General features: G+C 38.4%; 1 long non-coding RNA gene across 1 annotated transcript in view; it reads right to left on the bottom strand.

Moving 5' to 3' along the window:
* Positions 1 to 14,654, bottom strand: part of LOC137223108 (uncharacterized) — a 258,839-nt gene that overhangs the window by 168,420 nt on the left and 75,765 nt on the right. The window contains exon 2 of the long non-coding RNA XR_010942719.1: positions 628 to 722. This is a non-coding gene — a long non-coding RNA (uncharacterized lncRNA). The remainder of the gene's footprint in view (positions 1 to 627; positions 723 to 14,654) is intronic.

The raw sequence follows: 14,654 nt of genomic DNA on the forward strand, positions 1-14,654 counted from the left end.
GACCAACAGGGGCCCATGCTAATGTTTTGCTCGAGTGTTTTAAAACTTGAGAAATTAAACATAAAAATCTGGATTTTCCTCTTTTGTTATAAAAGTCCAGAGAGCACTTGGTTTGTGTAAAGAATGGGCTGCAGGAGAGTTAGGACCGGTTCACATTCCCTTGTTCACCACAAGCCTCACTAACCTTTCCTCGTAATGCTAATGCCCATGTTTATACTTCCCTCTGCTAGAGAAGAATATTTATTAAGAATAATAGTAATCTAATGTTAGGATTTCACCTATACTACAAAATACACACAAGACCATAGAAATAATCTTTAAAAGAATTTTAGGCCATTTATTGATGAGCAGGTGAAGGCAATTTTGGAGCTGAAAGGCCGTTCTGAGCTCCTCCTCCACTTATTAATGAAACCATCCATCCCTATTCAGCAGGTGAGTCCAAGAATATTATGAGGTTGTGAGCTGTGCTTGATGGGAGAAATCTCACCTGGACTATTGCAATAGCCTCTCAACCAAGCTCCTTGCTCAAACCCTCCTCTTAAGATCTTTCCTCCACACGGCAATATTACTCACATATGTTGTTTTACAGATATGGAGAGCACAGCCCAAAGAAGTCAAATAACTTACCTAATTCTGCTGGATCGGAGACCAGAATGGAGGCCCTCCTATTTCTTCCAGTACTCTTCAGGTTCCATCTTGTCTTTTTAAATGCTGCTTAATTCCTGAAAACAGAAAATGTGATTTTTTTTTTTTGCTAAACTTGGTTATTAAAATTAAGTGCTCCTTGCATTTCACTGTATAGGAATTAAACCTCTGCAGCTGTATCCCCACACCCAAACATATACATGCACCATCTCATTCGGTAGCGAACACACAATCATACTTTCCTTCCCATGAGACATATTATGCATGAATATAGGGTAATTAGTCTTTAAAAAGATATTTCTACTTCATGAACAGGAGAGCTAAATTAAGCACAAATTAAAAAATGTTTTGAAACAAAACAGTCTTCCACCAACATTTCTTATGTCTTTCAGATACTGTTGCAATTAGGTTACTTAGAAAATCTGTATCTTATTTGGAAAAAGTGTTTACGGGCATTGTGTAAACTTGGCCAAAACCAGTTCTAAAAACTTTTTATTCCTCTCATCTTCTGGAATCTAACACATTTCACAATGGCCCATAGATATGTGCATTCTAATTTTAAAGTATAATGGAACTGGCAAGATGAAAGCCTTGTATTAAACAACTATTCATTAACAACAGCTATACTCTACTTTGGATTACTAGGGAATGAACTGCATGATATTCCACTGTAAATAAATTCTGAGTGGCATTTATGAAAGTATAAGAATGTGATATTTAAAATAAATAATAGGATTCTAATTTAGATTGTATGATAAAAATTTACTGTAATTTCCTGAAAGTTCTGCTGATAACCATAGCAGTCAAATAAGATATAATAATCTAGAAAGCAGTAGATACAGTCACCTTCTCAGTCACCTTCTGACTGAGACAATGCAGGACAGGAGTCTGTTATTTATTTAATAAGTAAACACTCAATTGCACCTACTCTGTGCCAATGTTCAAAAGCTTTACAAATATTCTATAATTGAATCCTCACAACCACCAGTGAGGGGTATGCACTATTATTACCCTCATTTTTTTTTTTTTTTTTGCAGTACGCAGGCCTCTCACTGCTGTGGCCTCTCCCGCTGCAGAGCACAGGCTCCGGACGCACAGGCTCAGCAGCCATGGCGGACGGGCCCAGCCGCTCTGCGGCATGTGGGATCCTCCCGGACCGGGGCACGGACCCATGTCCCCTGCATCGGCAGGCGGACTCTCAACCACTGCGCCACCAGGGAAGTCCCTACCCTCATTTTTACAGATGAGGAGACCAAGCTGTAGAGACTAAGTAGCCCGCCCCACCATATACCTGACAAGTACCTCTCTCCGGTCAGCAAATAATATCATATTTGACTCTTTGAACATATTCAGGTGACACAGGGGGAAAACAGTTTTTGAATGAGAAAATAGGGCAAAGAGAAGAGAAGCAGATTTGTAAACAGGAGACTCAATGAAGACAGTAGCAAAATGCAGGGCTCTAAAAAATTGGGATGGTGCTCTGAATAAAGACCTGAAGCTGGGAGTGAACTTAAGAGTTAGTTCAGCCTCTCGGTTTTCAGATCAGATATTGTGGCCAAGGAAGATTAAGTGTTATGTTCAAACTTCCACAACGGATTAACGTCAGAGTTGGAGCACTGGACACTCTCAGTGGCACCATCTCTGAGCCAGGTCTGCACTGAGCACTAGGGTAAAATCTAAACTAAGGATCCTCACCTCTCAGGAAGTCACCATTAAGAGAAAGAGACCAACTGACGCACAAATAATAACTGTAGTGTGAGGTGTCCTGGTAGACCTCTGGACAAAGAGAAAGGATTAACAGTACTTGGGAAAGACAGGGAATATTCTATAGGATGATTAATTGACTGATAAGGAAAAATGTAAAGGACAAGAAAGATTTTGCCAACCAGAGAAGAGAGAAGGCCATTAAAGGCAAAGGACTTAGCCCATAAGACAGACTTGAGTTCTGAAGCAGTGTGGCATGCCCCATGAACACCAGGTACATTAAGTGTATTCATTCAAATACGTTTTACTCAACCAACTTTTGTTGAGAGCCTATTATGTGCCAGGTAATGGCAGCTCAAAGATGACTGAAAAAAATGTTGTTGTTTTCAAGTCACAGGGAATTCCCAGTCTAATCTGGGAAGCCAGTTAGACTTAAGTGTAAGTAAATTAGACTAAGTACTAAGTGAGAAGTCGTAGCTTATTCTGGGGCTTCACATCTAAATAAGTATTTCTATCTGGAGAGGACATGTTGGTAAGAAAAGGCTTTTTTTTTTTTTTTTTTTTTTTTTTTTTGCAGTACACGGGCCTCTCACTGTTGAGGCCTCTCCCGTGGCGGAGCACCAGGCTCCGGACGCGCAGGCTCAGCGGCCATGGCTCACGGGCCCAGCCGCTCCGCGGCACGTGGGATCCTCCCAGACCGGGGCATGAACCCATGTCCCCTGCATCGGCAGGCGGACTCTCAACCACTGCGCCACCAGGGAAGCCCAAGAAAAGGCTTTGAGATGAAGCAACGTTTGGTTTGAATATTGAAAAATGGATAGGTGTTTTGTAGGAGTGTAAGGCAATGAAAATCTAACATAAATAATATCTTGCTGCTTATGTCAGAGGCTGTCTGACTTGATAAGAAGGCAATGTTGGTCATTACCTTGTAACTGGATCCTCATGGCATCTGGATGCTAATCAATTAGATAGATGCTGAAGAGAAATAAATAACTCTAAATATATAAACCTCAAGCATAGCCTGTTGTCTCAAAAACAGCTCTAAATGACAACAGATCACATGAGGTTGCAAATTCCTTTGAAAGCACTTCCCAGTTGAAGGAATCGCAAAATAAAGTGACCACAGCTCTGGAAAATAAATAGAAATCCCCTTCTATTTTATTCTTTTACTTTACAATGTTGGAAAAGCTCAAACAAGCAGTATAGTTTCCTAAACCACACAGGCCGCTCTGTGCTGATGCCCAAACACTTGGAGCAGGGGCTTTGCCTTCATCTCTTTGGGTGGCAACTGAGAAATGGTCCATGGAAAATAAGAGGAACAGATGTGGAAATAAACCAAACTGTGACCCTTAGTCTGGCAGGCTGAAGAAAGCAGATCACCCCAGACCCTTGCTGCACACATGGGGAAGAGGTTAGTGGTGGGAGTGAGCAGGGACAGTGTCGCAGTTTGCATAGGTTAACATGCTGGCTCCAAAGCAAGCAGGTTGATGACTGGATCTGCAGCAGGGATCAGTCAGTTTCTGATGGGAACTGAGTGCAGCAAAGGACACTCCTTAGCAATGTGCGTACCACCTGTTAATAGGGCCTAACCAACCCTAGACATCTCCAAGTTCGCCTTAAATACCCAAATGATTTGTCAAACACCACGCATGTCTGGACATAATGAGCCAGGCTGCACCAATAAATGTCCTGGGATCACAGGCATTTTTGAACTGAACATCACAGGGTAAGGAACAGAATACCAAGAATACATAAGCCATAAAAAAAATGAAAATGAACAGAAGGAATAAACATTTTGAAACTCGCTTCATCAAGCTAATCAACCAGGGCCTAAAATCAGCAATTCCTCTGAAGCCTCTTTAAGAAGCCCACAGATCACCCCTGTTGACAAGCACAGCTGGCACGCCTCTGCTGGATGGGATCCTAAAGACTAGACATCAGTTGCTCAAAGAAAATTTTTGAAAGGGGCAAGTCCAGTGGACAAGAAGCTAGACTCATCCTTTATAGCAGATCCACATTTTAAAGGGAAAACAACGAGAGTGACAGGGTCTCATATAAATGAAACTCTAGTGCTTTCCTTGACCCCATGGGCTTTTCATAAGTGGTCTATCTTTTCAGTGCAGTGTAGCATCACCAAAGTGACGGTTTACTTTATTGATTTGTGTTAGATATAGTTACAGAAAGTAAGTGATAGATCATATCTGTAAGGCACATGAGGTCAGAAATAAACAACATTTATCCTAAAGTTAGGTACAATATTCTATGGACCATAAGTAATTCAATTTGTGGAAACTGAATAGATCATTTTAAGTTCTTGAGGATCTTTGCTTCAGATAGTTTTCTTTTTTTTTTAGGACAGTGGATTTAAAGTAATTAAAGATTTTTCCCAAAACACTGTAGCATAAATCTATTTGAAACATAACAGCTAAGAGAGAAAGAGAGGGGGAAGGACAGAGTGAGAGAACAGGTTGTGAGGGGAAGAAAAATGCTAATTCTAATTAACTGGGAATAGTTTGCATCTATATATAACTCATTAGCTGTACTGCATAACAGATGACTGGTTTTCATTTGCTCAGTGATAAAAGATTTCCAGCCCCCAGCGTAAAAGCCCACATGAGATGTTATATCTTCCCATGTGAATAATTATTCAGTCGTCAAGAAAAGACAGAGGCTTTGTCCACAAGTGGCTACCAGATTGAATCAGAATCAAGAGTTCCAGTAGAACTCTCCAGTAGAACTCTTTCCAGCAGAACACATTTTTGTCCTTCATTCATTCTTCATTATTTCAAAAAATTTTGAGTGAGCAGTGAACAAAAAAGACCAAAAATCCCTTTCCTTATATTTGGAGACTGGAGATAACCAACAAAATATATAGTATGTTCCATGTTATATATGTTACACGTTAATAAGTGTTAAGGAGGATAATAAAGCAGGAACTAGGGGTAGGAAACATGAGAGCAGGTTGCAGTTTTAGATCAGGAGAGCAGGGAATACCTTGTTTAGAGAGTGTCATCTGAGTCAAGATCTGAAAGATGTAAGGGAGTGAACTAGGTGGAAAGCTAGGAAAATAGAATTCCAGGAAAGGGAACAGCAAGGGCCAAAGGCTCTGAGGGTGGAATATGTGGTGTGTTTAGTAACACTACAGAGGGCAGTGTGGATGGAGTGGAGTGAGAAGAGGTGTGGCATGGAAAAGGAAACTAGAGTTCTCAGGGATCTAAGTTATCGAGTGCCTGTACATTAACAGGACTTTTCTTTTCACTTTGATTGAGGTGGGGATCCCTTGAAAGATTTTAAGTAAAATAGTAACATAATATGGTTTATGCTTTATAACAGGATCTTTCAAGAAGACTGTTAGCTGTGCCATGGATGGTTACAACATTCAATTCCAAAAATGTTTGAATTTTTAAAATCTTCAGAGTTAACCTAAAATGAACTCCAAATTCCTCATTTTACAGTGATGAGATTAAAATATAGTGATGATGAGTGACTTTCCCAAGGTTATGCCAGTAGTTGATGATTGAGCCAAAACTGTTCAATCTGGAGTAGACTGGAAATAGAACTGATGAGTTCTATAGTTTGAAACAGAGAAATGCACTGATTTATTTGGAAAGAGCCCATATGCAGAGGGCTAACTGACAAGATCTAATCACAATTTAGGTTTCTACTTGATCTGGTAATTTAATGTAATCATAGCCTAAATCTTCATTCATTATTCGTATCCCAGTGAGAATGATGTCATTTAGCTTTCCCCATATTCTAGATGTTCTTAACACTTTTAGAAGAACTGGGAACTGAGGAATAGGTTTACCATAGAGTAGAAAGGACTAATTTGTCTATAGACTGGATAAAGTAGACATTACTCTAGGTTCGGTAAAAATCACCCTTGGCTAAAGAGGAAAGTATTTAGTAGGACTGAGAGCCTGTCTTAGAGAAGCTGTTTCAATGAATAACCTTTGAGCACACAGACCATGACCACCTTTAGGTTATTCATATGGCTATGCACCTGAATATAACCCCTTCTCGTTCTTCAAAAGTTAGATATGGGACAGACAGAGCTTCCATATGGAACATGGTCCTCTTTAGCCCAAAGTACGGAGTTCCTTTGGGGCACTGTTTGGTTGATTTCTACAACAAGAAGCTACATGTTCTTCAAAGATGGCATCCTTTCCTCATAGGTGGAGCTGTCATCCTCCTGTAGCCTGAGTACTGAGGCTGAGCCTTTGTACTAAGTAAAAAGATCAAAATTCGATTTGGACAAATTCCCATCTGGTGGGAATCTGAGTACCTTTCATAATACAAAAAAAAAAAAAGTACAGTTTTAAAACTTAAAGCACTCAAGAACCAAGTGTTACTAAAAATAAGCCCAAGAAAAATTTAAAAGCCCATACAAATTCTAAGTTAGACAAGCACTGTCAAAACCCCAGGGGTATGCCAGTCTTTTGAACACTGCCACCATAACCACATCAAGGCATGCAATAAAGGGTTCCAATGAATCAGATTATGAAATAGACAACTGAGCATCCACACATTCTTTTGTCTCACAGTTTAAAAAGAAGAGAAAAAAAAAGTGGCTAGTATTCTCATGTCTTATTAATAAGACTAAGTTATCAAAACAGAGCCTATCAGAGGTAATACTGGGACAACTCAACTGGTGGAAAACATGATTAAGGATTGCAGGATGGGTTATAGAAAGAAAAGGCAAGAGAAAGGAGGACCCCCAGGAGGCTATTGTCATCTAGATGCCATGCTGTGTGGAAGGTGTGAAGGGACCGATTCCAAAGTCAACATAACTACAAAGGAAAGACTGGCCTCTGCAGAGATTTCAACTGAAAAACTGATTAAAACATGGTGATTAGCTAGATCAATAGAGAGATAAATTTTTTTAAACTCTAGAACTTCACATACAGATGGCCAAAAAGCACATGAAAAGGTGCTCAACATTGCTAATTATCAGAGAAATGAAAATCAAAACTACAATGAGGTATCACCTCACACTGGTCAGAATGGGTCAGAAGTCTACAAACAATAAATGCTGGAGAGGGTGTGGGGAAAACGGAACCCTCCTGCACTGCTGGTAGGAATGTACACTGTGTGCCATTCTCCCAAGACTTCCTATTGCCCCTGCTTTTCAGGATGCCATCGCTGGTACTCAGTCTCATTCCCAAAGCACTGGTAATCTTGAATGACAGAATCTCCAAATGATGATAAAGAAGGCTCATTCATGTACTGCTATAGCATTTTAGCAGATGTTTCTCACAGACAGTTTCACATTTAATCCTTGAAACATTCTGTGGTTGGCCTAATTATTGTCCTTATTTTACAAGCGAGGAAACTTACGCTCCAAGAGGTTAAGAACTTAGCCCTACCTCCATAACTGGGCCTGGAAGTGTTGGACATTAATTGGAGGTCCCGTGACTACAAAGTATCCACTCTTTCTTTTACACAGCCCTTCCTCTGTGAAACCATCTGTGGCTCCATCCTCACTCCCACTCCCACCCGCCCACACCCAAAGAATTGACTGCTTCTTTCTTTATGTTCTCATCATATTCTGCAAAGCCACATATTTATACTACCTTCCCTGCCGCCTGGGAAAATGAGCAAGGGGACCAAACGTATTAATACCTAGCACAGAGCAAAGAGTAAGCATAAAATAGGTATTTGCTGAAGGAAAGAATGAATAAACAATCAATGGCACTGAAATGCAAAATATTCCTTCATCTTTCAATGAAAAAACAAGGTGCATGAGAGTGACTACCTGATAATAACTTTCTGTAGTACTTCCACAACAGACAGTGAAGAAAGCTTTGAAATAAACATGTTCATCACGTGTAGTATAGAAAAATGCATTACTGTGGTTTCTACAAAAAAACAGGCATCAGTAGACCTTAAATTAAATCTTATATATTCAACCTCTCCTCCTCACCCATCTAGTCTCATTCCCTAGAAGTCCAGGTCCTTGGGAGAACTCTTTGTATTTGCTGATCAAAGAATCTTTTGTTTTGTGGAGCTTGTTGATAAAGATGGGACACAGTGATTTGAATGACAATTACATAGTGATGGTAAATGTGTGTGTGTACTGCAAAACAGTTTTGCAGGATGAACAGAAGTTACACTAACCTTTTGACTTTTGTTAACTGCTCACAACATTGTTATAAAATAAAACAGAATAAAGCAAAGCATGTGATTAACTGTATCGAAGACTGATGAGAGATTTCACAAATCTGCCCAGAAGGTGGTTTATGTATCGGAGGAGAACTGGACAGCATCCCTTTTGGTGGTTGCCAATTCTCTCCTGGAGTCATCTTTTTGCTTCATTATTAAGAAAGACAGGATACTCCCTTCCTCAAGGGGCCAAAAAACAGACCCACTCCACAAGAAGCCAGGACCAATGTACCTTAACAAGGAAGCTGAACTAGGTTTGCCTCAGGGCAACACACTCCCACAAGTCCCATAAACTTTCCAGGAATCCACCAGGTTAGCCAAAAGAAACAATACACTGAAGTTGAAGGAAAAGAAAGAAGAAAAAATAAAAAGAATCCACATGCAACTAAACTATCTTTCCATGTAATCCCCAGCTGCCTCAAATTGGCAGTTCTATGACAGCAAGAGTTAAGAACAAAAGAGCTATCAGAAACTTCTTTTCCTTATGTGGCAATCTTGCATGTGAAGGTCCAGACCAAGTCATAGAACAATATGGAAAACACATGTATGTGTTGTTGATTGACTATGAGGATACAGTCAACCTCTTGTCAGCTTTGTCAACAGCCTAGATGACAGCTGTTTGACTTTCAATTCTTGTTTGCTTTCTCACCTCCTTTGTCAACTTATTCCATATGCAGCCCACAGGCAAGGAAGGAAATTTGAAGTCTACAGTGTAGGACAGGCATTCATTGCAGTAAATCAAACTGTTTCCATTTCCTAAGAGCTGCTAGAGAAAACCATTTTAAAATGCACACAATTTAACTGTGTGACCTTGGGCAAGTCACTTAACCTCTCTGTGCTTCAGTCTCCCTATCTTGTAAAATGGGAGTAATACCTACCTCACAGGGTTATTGTGGGGATTAATTAGATATAATGTCTGTAAAGCATCTAAGCTTCTTGAAGATGGCACCATATAAATACAAAATAATATTTATTAAAGCTGGTTTATTTGTGAGAAAAAATAGACACACACTGGCAATATAGTGTGGAAATACAATGAGCCTGATTGACAGGAGTCATTCTGTTAAATGATGATTTATTGATAGTAAAATTGGAGATCAAGGAGTTGAGCTAAGGAACAAAATGGAACAAATGTTCCACAGGAAGAGCAAGGTGGCTTGATGTTTTCTCTGAAAAATGTGGTTCTCAGAACAGCAAGCAAATCATACCAAATCTACATTTAAAAATGTTCTTCCTCTTAAGTATTTTTATAAATATTCAAGTGGATAGACAGTTGTAAGTTTATCAACATATAGTGTGTACACATCTTCCCATTTGTGTCAATTAATCAAGCATGTTTGGTAATTTAAAAAAATTATTTAAATTATTTTTTAAAAAATAATTTGAATAACTCTACCCTCCACTTCATTCAGTAATTCAGTGAGCTCATGCTCTGCAGTAAACGTGAATCTCTATGCTTTCTGTCGTGCTAAGGTTTTGCCACAATAGGCCATAACAGGGCCCAGAACACAAGCTAACCACTGCATCTGATGCTCAAATGGAGAAAAAGTCATCTGTTCCAACACTTAAGAAAGTCTGCCTATGTTGGATTTAATGAGATATAATACATCAGAACAAGCATGTATACATAAAACCAGGCATGTTGAATAAACTAAAAAGCCCAAGGGATTTTTACATATAATTTTGGTAATTTTTAACTTCAATATTTATGGTATTATCTAATCCACCATAAAATGTAATTGCATTATATAACTTTGTAAATATGTACCTATTATTTTAGACTGTCCATACCATTCCTCTCCTATACACATAAAATTGAGGACTAACTGCAATCAATAGTTAATAGAAATTTCTAGAAGTCAATAAAACTCTTATTACTTCCTCCTCCCATAACGTGTAAACCACCAATGAAGTTATTACTTTTTAGATGAGACCACATCAATGGAGGCTATTTGACAGAAAAGATTATGTCTATGTGTTAGAATATCTGACATTTAAATAAATAACGATGTCACAAAGATAATGATGTCACAGAAGAATAAACAAAGACCAAAAGGAAATGGAGGAGAATGTTTATAATACAACTGGGAAATTAAGGGATGACGACAAAAAAAGTGCTATTTTTTGCATGATGATGAAGCTAAGGGCAGGAGCCCTTAACCATGATAAATTACTTAATTTTAGCTCTTTAAATATTACAAGGCATATATATATATAATTTATATATATTTATCTATATATGTAACTTAATTCTTTCACTCACTCTCCATCATAGACATGACAAATATTATCACAGACAGAAAGAAATTAAATAAACCTATACCAAGTAATACAGCTAGTTCATGAACTCATGTCTTCTTACTCCAAGTCTAGACCTTTCCCCATCATGAACATTGTTGCATTCCCTCTAAATAAATAGTAAATACCAGCTAAGGAGTTTTGGAGAACACAGGAGTGAAATCTAAGGTAAGTTAAGGGTGAATACTAAAATAAAAGTGAAAAGTCATCTATAAAACTCTCGAGCAGAGTGGGTAAGAAAAAGAATAAAATCATTTATATTATTTAATAAAAGTTTTTATTTATCTTGTTACATGAGTACTTGTTGGTATTGTATTTATCTATAGCACTTTATTGCCTTCATTTATATGTACATCCAGTCAGTTACTAATCATCATCAAGCATGTACCAGACGATGGCTGGGCACCAGGAAAGCAAAGAAGCAGTAAGCATGGATCCCAATCCTTGCCCCAGAGGAGTTCATGATGTTCTAAACTGAACGTAAGGGAACATAATAAGGTCATCATCACAAGAAAAATGAGGACTTCTTTGTCAAATGAGGATGGTCAAGCAGATGGTAAAGACAGAGAAAATGCCAAAATACGTAAACGTATTGTCAGGGTTTGGCTTTCCTAAGTTGAAACTGGAAGAACACAAAGATATACAAATAGTGGAAAATAGCAACCATCATCAATTGCTTAAAGACAGAATTTCAGATAAATATAGCTGTGGATACCCGAGTCACGCTAATGCTTTGTTATTCCTTCAGACTGATATACTTTAAGTAGTTAACATTTATTTAGACAAAATACAGAATATTGTATGAGAAAAGAACAGAAATGGAGCCCCCTCGTGGCTGTCCCCAGCTTCTCCTCTAAGGTCTTAAACAGTCAAATTCTGTTCCCAGCTGCACATCCTACTATACTAGGAAAATAGCAGCCCTACAGTTAATTGTCACCCTCCTTTAGATTGGCAGCTTAGGGACAATATATCTCATGTCTCAAATGGCTTATGAAAGTATTACTTTCAACCAGACTTTTACTAGAAATGATTTAGAAACATAATTTGATATATCTTTTTTATATATTCCATAATATTTTAGCAACCTAATGATGGTTTAGCCTCCCTTACAGTTCAGGACCCATATAAGTATCCACCTACCCCACTTCTTAATCCAATAATATTCCTGTAACTATTCCACACAGGCGCAAAATGGACTTAAAAGCTCTGCAAGAGCATGTTTTCAAATTTGAGATGGACAATAATGACTCCCATAAAAGGCAGATGTTCCCTTAACCCTACTTTAATCTTGTCAGGAATTTGAAGAAAAGCTAATATTTCTCCTCTTTTGCTGATTTCAACCAGTAAACAATGGGTGTGTGAGCAGGCTTCACAGGGTTTACATTGGAATTATTTACTTGAACATAAAGTTCCGTATGCAAACTGAAAAGAGGACAATAAGTAAGAAAATAACCTTTGAAATAACAGAACTAAAACATTTTCAGTAGATCATCAGGTCCTCCAAAGCAGAGGAATTATTCCCCCAAAACACAGTTGCTTGGGCTACTATAAAAATTACCTAATGAAAGATGCATTTCGGCTTCCTAAGGACTATTACCCTTCTGTGTTCCTAACCCTATACGTAGAAATTGCTCCCTTACCAGTAACATGAGTCTTATTTTTTGTATACTTAAACTTATGAATAAATACACTATTTAAAATCTTCAGTGGCAGTCCTTCTCCAGATCAGGATGATATATGCCACAATGATCTTACCACAACGTGGGACAGAAAACGGCTATTGAGGTCATCCTAGCAACAACAACCTCTGTTGAAGCAGAAGCACATATTATCTGATAAAATAAGGCAACTCAGCTATTCTTTCAGCTCAGCGTGCCTTTTCATCTGCTGTTGTCATCATAAAATTCCCAAGTGTTGGGTTTCCAGTCACAGATGCCTCTTTCAGATGAAGTAGGTTCATGCAATTGTCTGCTCTAGAGGAAGCCGCCACCAATCGTGCACTCCATCATACTGAGCTCGAAGTCATTCTGAATATGATTCTCTGTCCTCCTCCGGAGTACAGGCGTGGTCCATGAAGAACATTACCCAAATATGATTTATTTCCATATAAGACTTATTTCCACGTAAGATTTATTTAACTATTTATTTGGGAAGAATTATTTCCCAAATACAATTTTGGAAAACCAACTCAAGATGTCTAATTAGACTGGGTTAAAGATGAATAAAATACTGGAGATTATGGCTCTAAATGTTTGCTTTCAAAGTGAACAAACTCATTAAAAGAACTTGCATTATGCAGAAATTTTGTAAAACATATGAGAAGCAGAATATTAAGAAAAATACACATTTGTGTGAAAACAATTATTCAATCTGGTAATCAAAATCATAGTCCTAGTAGAGGAGATTAAAAAGGAAAGTGTCAAAATAAAATTTATGACACCACTTTTTGTATATATCCTAAACCGGATCAAATGTAAAGTGGAAAATTATGTAGAAAACTTAAAATCAATAATATAATGAAAGGCAGTGTGCTGCCCTAAATACATAGTAATTTAAAGCTGGAAAGAACTTCAGAAATAATCTAAGCATTTAGATTATTATATTTAGCATTTAGATATTCAGATTAAATACCTGCTCGTTTTTTCAAAAAGAAACTGAAGCCCAGCGCAATTAAAATTTTGCCTACAGTTATACAACTAGTTAAGGAGAGAACCAAGACAAGGTTCTCATGCCTCTCAGTATAGTACTTTCTTCCCACTTTCACTTAAAATAAATGACAGCAGAAGATAAGCCTTTAACTTTAAATAGGATAAGGATTGTGTGTACCTAGGGACCAGTTCTTCTCTGATATTTTCCTATGTGCCTCTATCCCAGCTCAGCTCAGCCCAACATGAGGAAGAAGAAACAAACTACAGAAGCAAAGGAGGGTCGTCTCTTTATGTAGAATTGTGCCTGTAAAATCAAGGAAGGAGAGTAGTAGCAATCATCTTAGATGGCAGCAATGACACAGGGGAATGGCAGGGCGGTGGTAAAAAACAGATGTTGTCTTTCCTTAAGTACAACAGTAATTCAACTTAATTGATTCAAATTGTATGTATTAAATGCTTGGTAACGCCAGCACTACTCTCTCTCTTAAAAAGAAGAGTAAAGAAAAGCTTTATATATTAAGACGAAAGGAAAGCATCATAAGCAAACAAAGCATGACTATGACTGAGCTGCACTCTAGCAAACTGATAATCATGCACTGAAGCCAAGCATGGGAAATGGGCAGAGAGTTACAGGAAGGCCATTTGCATATTTTTAAGGCTGCCTGCTATATTTCAGGAGTTGTCACCTGGAATGCAAGGCAGCCAAATCATGTCAAAGAACTCCCCATGGAGAACAGCAATGAACGCTTCCGAGCTCAAGAGCCTCCTTCAGCCCCACGGTGAGGTTATATGTACAAGTGCAGCTGCAGCTGAGAAAGACCAATCAGAGGGCGGTACAGATGGTCTCCCTATGGAGTTGTATTTTTTAGACCATAATTTGTTACCTGCAGGCCATACTGTATACAAGGAGAAGAAGGAATAGTGAATAGTGGCATCCATGCAGCCCACAGTGCCAACACTGTGCTGGCCTATATAAAATAGAGGAATATCTTCCAACATTGTGTTTTATACCTTACACAAAAAGGAAGAAAGATTGTGCTGTTCATGATAAGCAAAACCATGGGACTCATCAAAGGAACCAGAGGCAGCATCTTATCAAAAGTACTGTAGGACGAGAGGGGGAAGATGGCGGAAGAGTAAGACATGGAGATCACCTTCCTCCCCACAGATACATCAGAAATACATCCACACGTGGAA

This window comes from Pseudorca crassidens, chromosome 4 (assembly GCF_039906515.1).
Source record: "Pseudorca crassidens isolate mPseCra1 chromosome 4, mPseCra1.hap1, whole genome shotgun sequence".
NCBI lineage: Eukaryota > Metazoa > Chordata > Mammalia > Artiodactyla > Delphinidae > Pseudorca > Pseudorca crassidens.